This window comes from Octopus sinensis, linkage group LG7 (assembly GCF_006345805.1).
Source record: "Octopus sinensis linkage group LG7, ASM634580v1, whole genome shotgun sequence".
Classification (NCBI taxonomy): domain Eukaryota; kingdom Metazoa; phylum Mollusca; class Cephalopoda; order Octopoda; family Octopodidae; genus Octopus; species Octopus sinensis.
This window is the reverse complement of record NC_043003.1, coordinates 79,083,882-79,096,304: the sequence shown is the minus strand read 5'-3', so window position 1 is coordinate 79,096,304 and position 12,423 is coordinate 79,083,882. Positions and strand designations below refer to the sequence as shown.

General features: G+C 38.1%; 1 long non-coding RNA gene across 1 annotated transcript in view; it reads right to left on the bottom strand.

Annotated features, from left to right (window-relative positions):
* Window positions 1–564: 564 nt before the first annotated feature.
* The window catches only part of LOC118764114, a 20,172-nt gene continuing 8,313 nt past the window's right edge, over window positions 565–12,423 (bottom strand). Inside the window, exons 3-4 of the long non-coding RNA XR_004999905.1 lie at window positions 7,590–7,601; window positions 565–722 (exon numbers count right to left, since the gene is read on the bottom strand). This is a non-coding gene — a long non-coding RNA (uncharacterized LOC118764114). The remainder of the gene's footprint in view (window positions 723–7,589; window positions 7,602–12,423) is intronic.

Here is a 12,423-nt window from a genome sequence, read left to right as displayed (position 1 = left end):
GAAAGAAGCCGTCGTATATATTATATATATATATATATGCGTGTGTGTGTTTGTATGTCTGTGTTTGTCCCCCTAGCATTGCTTGACAACCGATGCTGGTGGTGTAGTGTGTTTAATGTCCCGTTACTTAGCGGTTCGGCAAAAGAGACCGATAGACCGATAGAAAGTACTGGGCTTACAAAAGAATAAGTCCCTGGGTCGAGTTGCTCGATTAAAGGCGGTGCTCCAGCATGGCCGCGGTCAAATGACTGAAACAAGTAAAAGAGTAAAGAGTAAGAGTATTCCTTTTACAAATTCACAGAAACATGATACACGTCCTTTGTTACATGGGAAAATGAAAGTAAATCTTCATATTTCAAACCTAAGCACCAGTGGCTTTCACCAGTTTCTTCAAACGGCCAAGAATGGAATGAATGACCTTCTGAAGGACGTCGTCTGGGATATCATTGAGAATCTCCTGAATCCATGCCTCCAAGTCCTCCTGTGTGCGAGGTCTTGTCTTGTATACCTCCTCTTTTGTGTAACCCCACAGGTAAAAATTACATGGAATGAAATTTGAACTTCTTGGAGTTCTGGAGTTTTGGACTTCTGCGGTCACCATCTTCAAATTTTAGCTCCCGCACGTAATGGGGTTTCCACGGACGAAAATACAATTCCTTATGCAACACCGTACGTATTGTGTGTCTTGTTAGTTCACTTTCACGAGCTGCTTGACGTGTTGACTTCTGCGGGCTGCGATTAAACATTTCCGGCACTGTTGCCACGTTTCCCGCTGATCGAGATGTGGTGGACGGCCACTTTTTCTTGCATCATTCACAGAGCCCGCGGTCATCGGCTTTGCATAACAACTTTTTATTGTCTCCACACGTAGTGTTGCATGCTTACCTTTCCATGCACCACACCATCTCTGAAGCAAGACAATGGAATTCCACACGCCATAGCGTACTGCTATCTTAGCTCGCTCCTGAACAGTCAAGCGACCGGTCATTTGGAAAATAAGAAATAAGACAATAAGACACTAAGTAAATAAGAAATCCCTATTAGTGTTGTCTATTTAAAACATGTTTTCGTCAAGACTTCAGTGATACTAAAAATTGCCTAGTTACGTTCCACCCACCCTGTATACATACATACATACATACATACATACATACATACATACATACATACATATATATATATATATATATATATATATATATATATTTCTGTCACTGGTGAAAAGATTTTAAATAGAGGTAGACCTGCGATTACGTTAAATTAAGTTATATTGCATTAAATTAAATTCAAGAAGAGTTAGTGTTAAACTTAGTAGTACGCAGAATAGTATGGCGCGCAAGATGATCGGAAATTTTAAAGCGAGGAGTCAACAATCAAAACAAACCTATCTGTTCATCGCTTTTCTACATGCATAGAGATAAATAATAGCCAGGGTAACTATTAGAGCTAGCACGAAAGAGACAAGACGGCTGCCGGAAGTAAACGTCATGCTGGTGGGACATAGAACCTCTCTGTCTGATGTCTGTCTGTCTCTCTTTCTCTCTGTCTCTCTCTCTTTTTCTAGCAGTCTCTTTCTCACTCTCTCACTCTCTCTCGCACACACACAATATATTATATAATATATAATATATACAATATAATATTAAATCATGTATATATATTTGCGATCTGGTTGATGTTCTTTGAATAGCTACATGTTGAGGGTTGTAGAAAAAAAAAGAAAAAAAAGGAAAAACACTGGAAAGAACGCTGCACCGTGAAAACCAGACAGTAAATAGCTGTGCTGAAGAGAATCATTTAGTATTAATGTTCGACTCGATCAAAAGTTTTGCGTTAATATAAGTTGATCAGAGGCCCACCAAGTACTTTATACGAGTGTATCGCATAGAGTGAAGGTTGTCATGGTTCTATTGGAAATTGCACAAGTCTTGTGCGCTCTCAGCCACACAATTGTCAATAAGAATCAACTTCTTCGCAAATACCTTGGTCAAAGTTTTGAACTTTCTGTCCAGCAGAGTTATCGACAAGATATTACCAATGATATTTCTCGACCTTCTTAAGCATCATTATTCCTTGATTATAGCACTTGTTGGTTTCCTTCAGTGTGCTTCCATTTGCGATAGACGTTTGCCAAGTGACTAAGTCGAACAAGTCTTGTATGTATCTAAAAAGCTGTTGGGGGAGACCACCGAAACCAGACGATTTTTTTCCCGTTATACTACCACTTACTGACAACTGTATCTCCACTACTGTTGGTGTGGAGGCACATGGCCGAGTGGTTAAAGCAGCGGACTCGCGGTCGAGGGATCGCCGGTTTGAATCTCAGACCGGGCGATGTGTGTGTTTATGAGCGAAACACCTAAGCTCCACGCGGCTCCGGCAGAAGGTAATGGCGAACTTCTGCTGACTCTTCCGCCACAACTTTCTCTCACTCTTTCCTCCTGCATCTTGCAGCTCACCTGCGATGGAGCGGCGTCCCATCCAGGTGGGGGACCTGTACGCCAAGGAAAACCGGCTCGAGAAGGAACAAACACTACGGTTGAGAAATTGTCACAATACTCCGTCTCTTTTGCGGAGAGCAGCGTAGACGTTTGAAGTCAGCACAAACTTAAGTTTGTACAAGAAATTGTAGATCTTTAGCTGGGCTAAAAAGTCACATTCGATCACAGCACCAGTAACAGTTAAGCTTCATGCAATGGCCATACTCGATAACGAGGGGGCAGCCATAATGTATGTATGTATGTATGTATGTGTGTGTGTGTGTGTGTGTGTGTGTGTGTGTGTGTGTGTGTGTGTGTGTGTGTGTGTGTGTGTGTTTGTGCGCGTGTACCCTTGTATATTTCTCCCTCTCCACCGCTTGAAACTCGGTGTTGGTGTATTAACCCCAACCCGTAACTTAGCAGTTCTGCAAAAAGAGACTGCTAGAATATACCAAGGTTAAAAAGATAAGTACTGGGCTGATTCGTTCAATTAAAGTACTTCAGGGTGGTGCTCCAGCATGGCCACAGTCTTATGGTTGAAACAAGTAATACATAAACGTTGTATATATGCATTCATAATCCATGAGAAGCTAACTACAAGTTAAAAATTTTAGAATTACGTTCGTCAACACGAAAAGCCAAATCTCTTTCACTCACACTCTTTCTTTCGCTCTCTCTCTCTCTCTCTCTCTCTCTCTCTTTCTCTCTCCTTCATGCACACATCTACCTCCAGGTTATTTTCTGCTAGTCGCTAAATAATATTTACACTTCCGATTCCCAGTTTGTGCAATTTTTTCCCATATATTACATCTAATTTGCGTTTGCATCCTTCATTCAACTAATAGCATTCATTCGTTCAATAAGTATTGCACCTAGAAAGTTACCCTCCGAGGCACAAGTCCGGGCAAGATTGTTTATAGAAGACCAGCAGTTGCCCATGCATACCAGCCTCCTCTCTCCACGTCACTGATGTTATCCAAGGGAAAGGCAAAGGCCGATACAGCTTGGCACCAGGAGTCGAGTCGAACTCATTTCTACAGCTGAGTGAACTGGAGCAACATGAAATAAAGTGTTTTGCTCAAGAACACAACACGCAGCCCGGTCCGAGAATCGAACTCACAACCTCACGATCGTAAGCTCGACGCTCTAACCACTGAGCCAGCAAGCAATCAACGATAGAGTTAGAATTCCTCCACAAATAGTGGAGGTCGCAGCAAAAAAGATACCTATCGGAAATATATAACAGATTTCCTGCTAAAGTCTTTAACATGCACCATAACAGTCTAAAAACAGTCTTAAAAACATTGTGTACAACAATCAAATATTTTTGTTGAAGGGAAAAAGTGAGACAAGTTTGTATTTTGTACAAGTGGCGAAAGTAAATTAAAACTACTTTAATTCTTTAAAAAACATCTACCAAATATGAAAGGTTGATGGAATCAACATAAGTTGGCTTTCACGGCATTAAATTTATAATTTGAAAAACTGTCTTTACTAAATAATTTGTAGAAAGTAACGCCATGAAGTGTTAAAAAACACTATCTTGCAATGAACTAAAATTAGTTTTCTGTTGTTGAAATCTTCGATAATAATAGAATTTCAATAACCACATGTTGATAAAAAAATTAAAATTAGAATTTTTAAGAATTTTCTAGACAGTGTAGACTTTGATGATTACTATCTTCGAGTAAAAGTTACATACTTCCAACTATGTGTGTGCATGTATGCATGCATGTGTGTGCGTGTGTGTATGTACATGGAATTTTGGCATATGTGTGTTGAACGTAACATTTCCCAGCCGGTCAAATGTGAGGAAATAAAACGCAAAGTGAGGGATGAACAGTTAATACTTAAGTTAGGATATACGCAGCAACGATATTATTCTACATAGCAAATAGGGGGGGGGGGAAGCGGGGAAGAAAACGAAGTACAAAACAAATATAAGTAAAAATAATACCTGTTCACACACACACACACACGTACGCACAACAGAGCAAACACGTATAAACACACACAAACATGAACTAACACACACATAATACCCTATAAATTTCTGCCTCAGCAATATCCTGTCTGCTTAAGCCGACAAACAACATAGAGGTTAGAGCCGAGAATAATGTCAGACAACAACTTTTAATATTTTCACTTTATCCTCGCTCTTCTCCAACTTCATCAAATCTAATTGCATGAACAAACACTGGCGTAGTCATCGTGAACGCTTTATTGAACAGCCATATGCCATCGGCATATTTCTTTTCCATCTTTTCACAAGAACATATGTTCTTTAGCATCCTCCAAGACTTTATGGCACTTGAAGAGGTTTTCCTTTTTAATTCTATTTTAGTGCATTTTATCAAAACCATAATCAAAAAATATTCGCTTTATTATACTTCACACAACACACGCAAAACGCATACACACTGAAGCTGGAACCCACATATACACACACACACGCGCGCGCGTACACATATACACACAAGCTATACATACACCCACTCACAACGCACGCAAGTGTGCGTATATATAGACGTATATGTGTGTGTATAAATATATACATATATATATATGTGTGTGTGTATGGACATATATTTATATATGTATATATATATTCATATATGTACGTATGTGTATATATATTTGCCTGTGTTTTATATATTATACACGCACACACATACACAAGCATGCACACACATACATATATGCTTATATATATATATATATTATATATATATATATATATATAATGTGTGTGTGTTGTGTGGTGTGTGTGTGTGTGTATGTGTGTGTGTGTGTGTATGTATTTATATATATATACATACATACACACACACACACACACACACACACACATATATATATATATTTGTGTGTGTTTGTGTATTTATATATACATACATACATACATACACACACACACACACACACACACACATATATATATACTTACACGTATATAAATACATATATATTTATATTTACATACCTATATATCTGTGTGCAAGTGTGTGTGTGTGTGTGTTTGTGTGTGTGTGTGAGAGTATGTTATTAAATCCATAAAAGCAACAAATATTTACTGAAATAAAGTACACAAACTATAAGTAGAATCAAATATTTGTTGCGAGAATTATGTCGATTGTTACTTCGAAGTTTGCCCGGTAGTAGCTTATTGAAACAGTTTTTAAAAATCTAATACTAGCGAACTTCGAAGTAACTGACAACGTTCTTATACTAAATATACGGCCACACAAAATTATACATCGTGTACACATACATACTGACATAGACGCATACGTATTGAAAAGAACCTTAAGAAGTTCATCTCTGTACATACACGAAACATATTTATCCACTTATTTCAATAATAGTTCACTCCTTCTTATCTTAATTTGACTTCATATCAAATTGCCAATAGTTTATTTTCTAACAAATCTATTCCATTATCTATTTATACATCTATCTATCTGCCTGCATATTTGTCTGTCTCTGTTTGCTTGTCTTTCTGTTTGTCTGCGTGCCTGCCTATCTATCTATCTATCTATCTATCTATCTATCTATCTATCTATCTATCTATCTATCTATCTATCTATCTATCTATCTATCTATCTATCTATCTATCTATCTATCTATCTATCTCTCTATCTATCTATCTATATATTATATATATTATATATATATATATATATATATATATTATATATATATATATATATATATATTCATATATATATATATATATATATATATATATAATATATATATATATATGTGGGGGTATGTGTGTGGGTGTGTGTGTGTTGGTTGTATGGGTGTGTGTGTTGTGTATTTATTATATATACATACATACACCAACACACACACACACACACACACATATATATAATATTTGTGTTGTGTGTGTGTATTTATAATACATACAACATACATACACAACACACACACACACCAATATATATATACGTACACGTATATAAATACTATATATTTATATTTACATACCTATATATCTGTGTGCAAGTGTGTGTGTGGTGTGTGTGTGTTGTGTGTTTGTGTGTGTGTGTGAGAGTATGTTATTAAATCCATAAAAGCAACAATATTTACTGAAATAAAGTACACAAACTATAAGTAGAATCAAATATTTGTTGCGAGAATTATGTCGATTGTTACTTCGAAGTTGCCCTCGTGGTTGGTAGTAGCTTATTGAAACAGTTTTTTAAAAATCTAATACTAGCGAACTTCGAAGTAACTGACAACGTTCTTATACTAAATATACGGCCACACAAAATTATACATCGTGTACACATACATACTGACATAGACGCATACGTATTGAAAAGAACCTTAAGAATGTCATCTCTGTACATACACGAAACAATTTATCCACTTATTTCAATAATAGTTCACTCCTTCTTATCTTAATTTGACTTCATATCAAATTGCCAATAGTTTATTTTCTAACAAATCTATTCCATTATCTATTTATACATCTATCTATCTGGCCTGCATATTTGTCTGTCTCTGTTTGCTTGTTCTTCTGTTGTCTGCGTGCCTGCCTATCTATCTATCATCTATCTATCTATATCTATCTATCTATCTATCTATCTATCTATCTATCTATCTATCTATCTATCTATCTATCTATCTATCTATCTATCTATCTCTCATCTATCTATCTATATATATATATATATATATTAGATTAGATATATATATATATATATAGATATATATAATATATATATATATATATATATATATTATATATATATATATAATATATATATCTACAGGAACACTATTGATCGGCCACAGTTTTCTTTTCTTCACGATTCCTTTTGATCGAATTCCCCACTCCTTTTTTTCCACGAGCCCTTTTGATCGGAATTCCCCACTCCTTTTTTTCCACGAGCCCTTTTGATCGGAATTCGCCCCCCCCCCATATTTTCTCCCTTCTCTTCTTCCCAAACAGAAAAGCTCTATTTTGTATTTTGTCCCTTCTGTGTTTAGTCCTGTGTGGCCAATAAAGAAATCTATCTATCTACCAGTCGTTCTGTTCTGTCTGTCTGTCTATTTTTACTTGCAGAGTCTGGAGGAAGGAGCAGTGCCCATAACTTTTTGTAGGTCCTCCGAAACGGGTGAGCTTGATAGCGTTAGTGCTCCGTATAAACTGTCGACGCTTGCTGAGAAGACGTGAGCAGAGAGAAGAAACCACATTCAGTTGCCATCGCAACCAGACATTTGTTTAACCTTTCCAAACGAAGATGTTTTCAATAAATCAAGAGTTTTCTTAAATAGTATTTAATATAGTTTAATTCGTCTTTGTTATTCACATTCATGCAATTGGCCTTTTTGTTTACACACCACACACACGCACAAACACACAAACATGAAGTCAGGAGGTATAAGAGATGTATATATGTTTATTTAACCACGTAACATCCATAGGATTACGGCCGTTTCGCAACCTTTTTCATGTAGTATTAATCTCAGCACAACAAAGCCTTGAGATGGGTAGAGTGTGTCCATACACCTCCATCCTAATCCTGAGCTCATATCATGTTTTGAGTCCCATGAAAAGCATAATGCACGTACCATCAAGATAATCCTGAAGCTTTTCCTACAAAGCCCTAGATTCAGTTCCATAGAGAACAAAGTTCTCTACACACATCATGAAGAATGCCAGCCTTGTTGACCTTGAAAAAGTTTTCTGTAATAATCACAGAATTTCAATAATACTTTTTTTTCTTATATAATTGAAATTGGATGCAAGCACTCCGTCGGTTACGACGACGAGGGTTCCGGTTGATCCGATCAACGGAACAGCCTGCTCGTGAAATTAACGGGTAAGTGGCTGAGCACTCCACAGACACGTGTACCCTTAACGTAGTTCTCGGGGATATTCAGCGTGACACAGAGAGTGACAAGGCCGCCCCTTTGAAATACAGGTACAGCAGAAACAGGAAGTAAGAGTGAGAGAAAGTTGTGGTGAAAGAGTACAGCAGGGATCACCACCATCCCCTGCCGGAGCCTCGTGGAGCTTTAGGTGTTTTCGCTCAATAAACACTCACAACGACCGGTCTGGGAATCGAAACCACGATCCTACGACCGCGAGTCCGCTGCCCTAACCACTGGGCCATTGCGCCTCCTATAATTGATATTATCACTCTGTGCATCAGTGTACCAGGACAAGTAACAAGTTAGAGATAAATTGATCATAAACTAAGAACACCTTCTTATGGCATGGACATTAGACCAAAGAGATTTATGAACTCTTTCTGCTCATCTCAGCTATTGTTGATCAATGCTGGGTAAGGTTTTGCCGGGGCGCTGTTATCGTTTCTGAACACAAGGAGGCGAACACAAAGCCATATCAGATGACATATTTTAGAAACTTCCGCACCTTAATAGCGGAGAAACACCACTTAACTACAGTGATGCTATTTGTAGAGGACGCACAACATGAAACAAAGGACCTAACAAAGCTAATGGGGAAACTGAAATTCCTGGTACGACGTGGTGAAACGCACCTCGGCAGCTTACACACGCACGCACGCGCACACAGACACACAGACACACAGACACACGCATATATATATATATATATATTCACATATATATGTCTATGTACATACATACATATACGTTAATATCAGGACAAAAGTATATATTATATATATTATATTATATATATATAATATATATATACAGTTAATCCAAACATGAAAACACAAAGAGAACATACAACAACGCGAGGGGACTATATATATATACATATATATATATATATATATATATATATAATATATATATACATATACATATATATATAGTATATATAGATATATATAATATATATATATAATATATATTATATATATATATATATATATATATATATATTATATATATATATATACATATTTATACGCTAATATCGGAAATAAGTATATCCATATTTGTGTGTGTGTGTGCGTGTGTGTATACACAGAGAGAGAGAGAGAGAGAGAGAGAGGGAGAGGGGAAAGAGAGAGGGAAAAAAGAGAGAGAGAAACAACTACACACATATAGACAGAAATGCAGAGACAGGCATAGGAGTAGCTACGTGGTAAGTAGCTTGCTTACGAACCACATGGTTCCGGGTTCAGTTCTAACCAAAGCCTTGTGAGTGGATTTGGTAGACGGAAACTGAAAGAAGCCCGTCGTATATCTGTATATAATATATATATATAATATATATATATATATATATATGTAAGTATGTATATATATATGTATGTATGTATATATGTGTGTATATGTTTGTGAGTCTGTGTTTGTGCCCCCAACATCGCTTGACAACCGATGCTGGTGTGTTTACGTCCCCGTAACTTAGCAGTTCGGCAAAAGAGACCTATAGAATAAGTAATAAGCTTACAAAGAATAAGTCCTGGGGTCGATTTGCTCGACTAAAGGCGGTGCTCCAGCATGGCCACAGTCAAATGACTGAAACAAGTAAAAGGGTAAAAGAGAGAGACTTGGTGAGAGTGAGAAAGAGGGAGAAAAGATGGAGAGAGTGAATGTCGATATGAGAGAGAGAGAGAGAGTCAGTGTGTAAGAGTCAGAATCCAACGGAGTTGAGTCAACGTGTTTGTGTGGCAGTAGTACATCTGAGTAAGCGTATGTGCAAGAGTGAGAGAGAGGGAGAGAGAGAAGGGGAGAGTCGGCGTATATGTATGCGCGTGTGTATAAGTATGTGTGTGTATATCTATTCATATATATGTGTGTAAGAGGTATGTCTTTGTGTGTCAGAGTGTGCGGTGTATGTGTGTATACGTATGTTTGTACGTGATAAAGAGATGTGTGTGCATGTGCATGTGCATTTGTGTGTGTGTATGAATGTGTGTACGTTGTGTAAGTATGCGAGGGATAATGTGGTGCACGTATTTGTATATGAATATATGTATGTGTTATATATGTATTATGTACGTATGATAGTGTATATGTACCTATGTAAGTATTTCTCTGTGTATAAGAATGTTTGTACGTATGCATGAATACACGTATAGCCAGTTCTATAGTCGATTTGCGGAAGTTGCATGAGCACCCCAACATCTCGTCTTTGACACTGAAACCACATCGTTGATAACCTGGCTGAGAAAAAAGCGGTGCTGTTGCGGTCTGGCAGACGGGCCTTTATAGAGTCGAAGCACTCTGGTAATTCATTAAATCTGCTCTCTGTCTGTCTGTCTGTCTCTCCTGGTTTCTCTCTGTCTCTCTGTCTCTCTGTCTCTCTGTCTCTGTCTGTCTGTCTGTCTGTCTCTCTCTCTCTCTCTCGCTCTCTCTCTCTCTCTCAAATTGTCTAACGACAATATATCCCACACCCGTGTTTGCCCCTGTCCACCAACACCATTCCAGTTCTTGCTACTGCTACCAACTTTATTTATCGTACAGCCCAAACTTCCCCTATGTACCTCCTCTCGAAGATCTATATGTCAAACATCCCTGACTACCTCGGTGTTTCCACTTGACTCTGTCATACCAAAATGATCCCTAAATATTTTGCCCAACGCTTGTCGCCTTTAGTAACAGGTCTCATCCAAAATCCACCTAGTGGCATTGCAAGGTTTCTCGGTATCTGGGGTGCAGACACACTTATAACAATTGCCCTGTAATCGATAAGCATAACAGTCCAGAGGAAATTTCGTGTCCTTTCACGCATGCGCCAACGGAAATTAATCTCCCCACTACCGTCTTGCTACACCTCTGACATCACCGACATCTCTTCAACTTCTCACGCTGCGGCGCCTCAAGGTACCTTTTCACTTACGGTGTAAAGCTCCGCTGCAACATCATCTCCCACAACGATGGACTCCCGGCTTTCAAATTATTCTGGATCGTCGAACCCATCCATGCTACACTTCTGTGCTACATAAACTCGTCCTCACTCTCAACAGCTTTTATTCCGTACCATTCTTTTGGTAGGTTACTAGTGATGACTTGGGTATTAGGATGAGCGCAACTATGCCAATCTATTTGTTAGTTATCCTCAGGGCTTTTAACTTTACATATTTTACCAACCCCACCGAAGAGATATACGGTCGGTACACCAATAATTGTGTCAGTATCATTTGCCTTACCAATGAAGATCTCACCTCCTTTATTTTCCGTCTCCAATTGTTTCTACTTAACTTTGGAAATACAATGTCTCCAACACCTTGGTCAGTTTCATGTGATACCCTCCTTTAGGGCCATTTTAGCAACATTGTAAGTCCCCGGACAAATCAATGTACTAAGTCCTATAGTATTTATTTGATAGCAAGGCAAAGCATATATAGATCAGAATTGAACCCTTGACTCGTGGTTCCCTTGGGCAACTTTTCAGTGCACCCATGCCTTAAGATGACACTAACTACTCTCCCCTTCTGCATTTTATTGAGTCTGGCTCTCCCACACACCTCGATTTCTCCTCATCCTACTTGACTCACGCTAAATTATCTATTCTCTTCTCATGACCCCTCCATCTCTGACACATCTGTGAAGAAAAATCGAGGTTAAGTTCTTTCTTCCTTTTTCTCCAGCATTATCTCTAACCAGTCGTTGATGTAACCCGTCCTCACAGCTTAGCTATTGATCATCTTTCTGCCCATCTGCTACGCACACTTTCCTTATGTTCCCTCCCGCGGCCTTACGTATACACAAAGATTTTATTTTCCGATTCGGGACAAATTTCATCGCTGACATCAATAATCGATCAACAATCTTTTATCCATCCTCCACTGCAGGTAAACATGCTTTCACACAGCTCACTCGTACATACTGCTCTGTTCAAACAGATTGTCTTATTGCTAGCTATTCAGGCTACCTTCCTTTATCTTTTGTACAACTCTACTATAATGTCACTTTCTGCCAGACGGAAGGCAACCTGAATTGCAAAAAGACACTGCTGGAAGACCGAGATGAGCAAAGA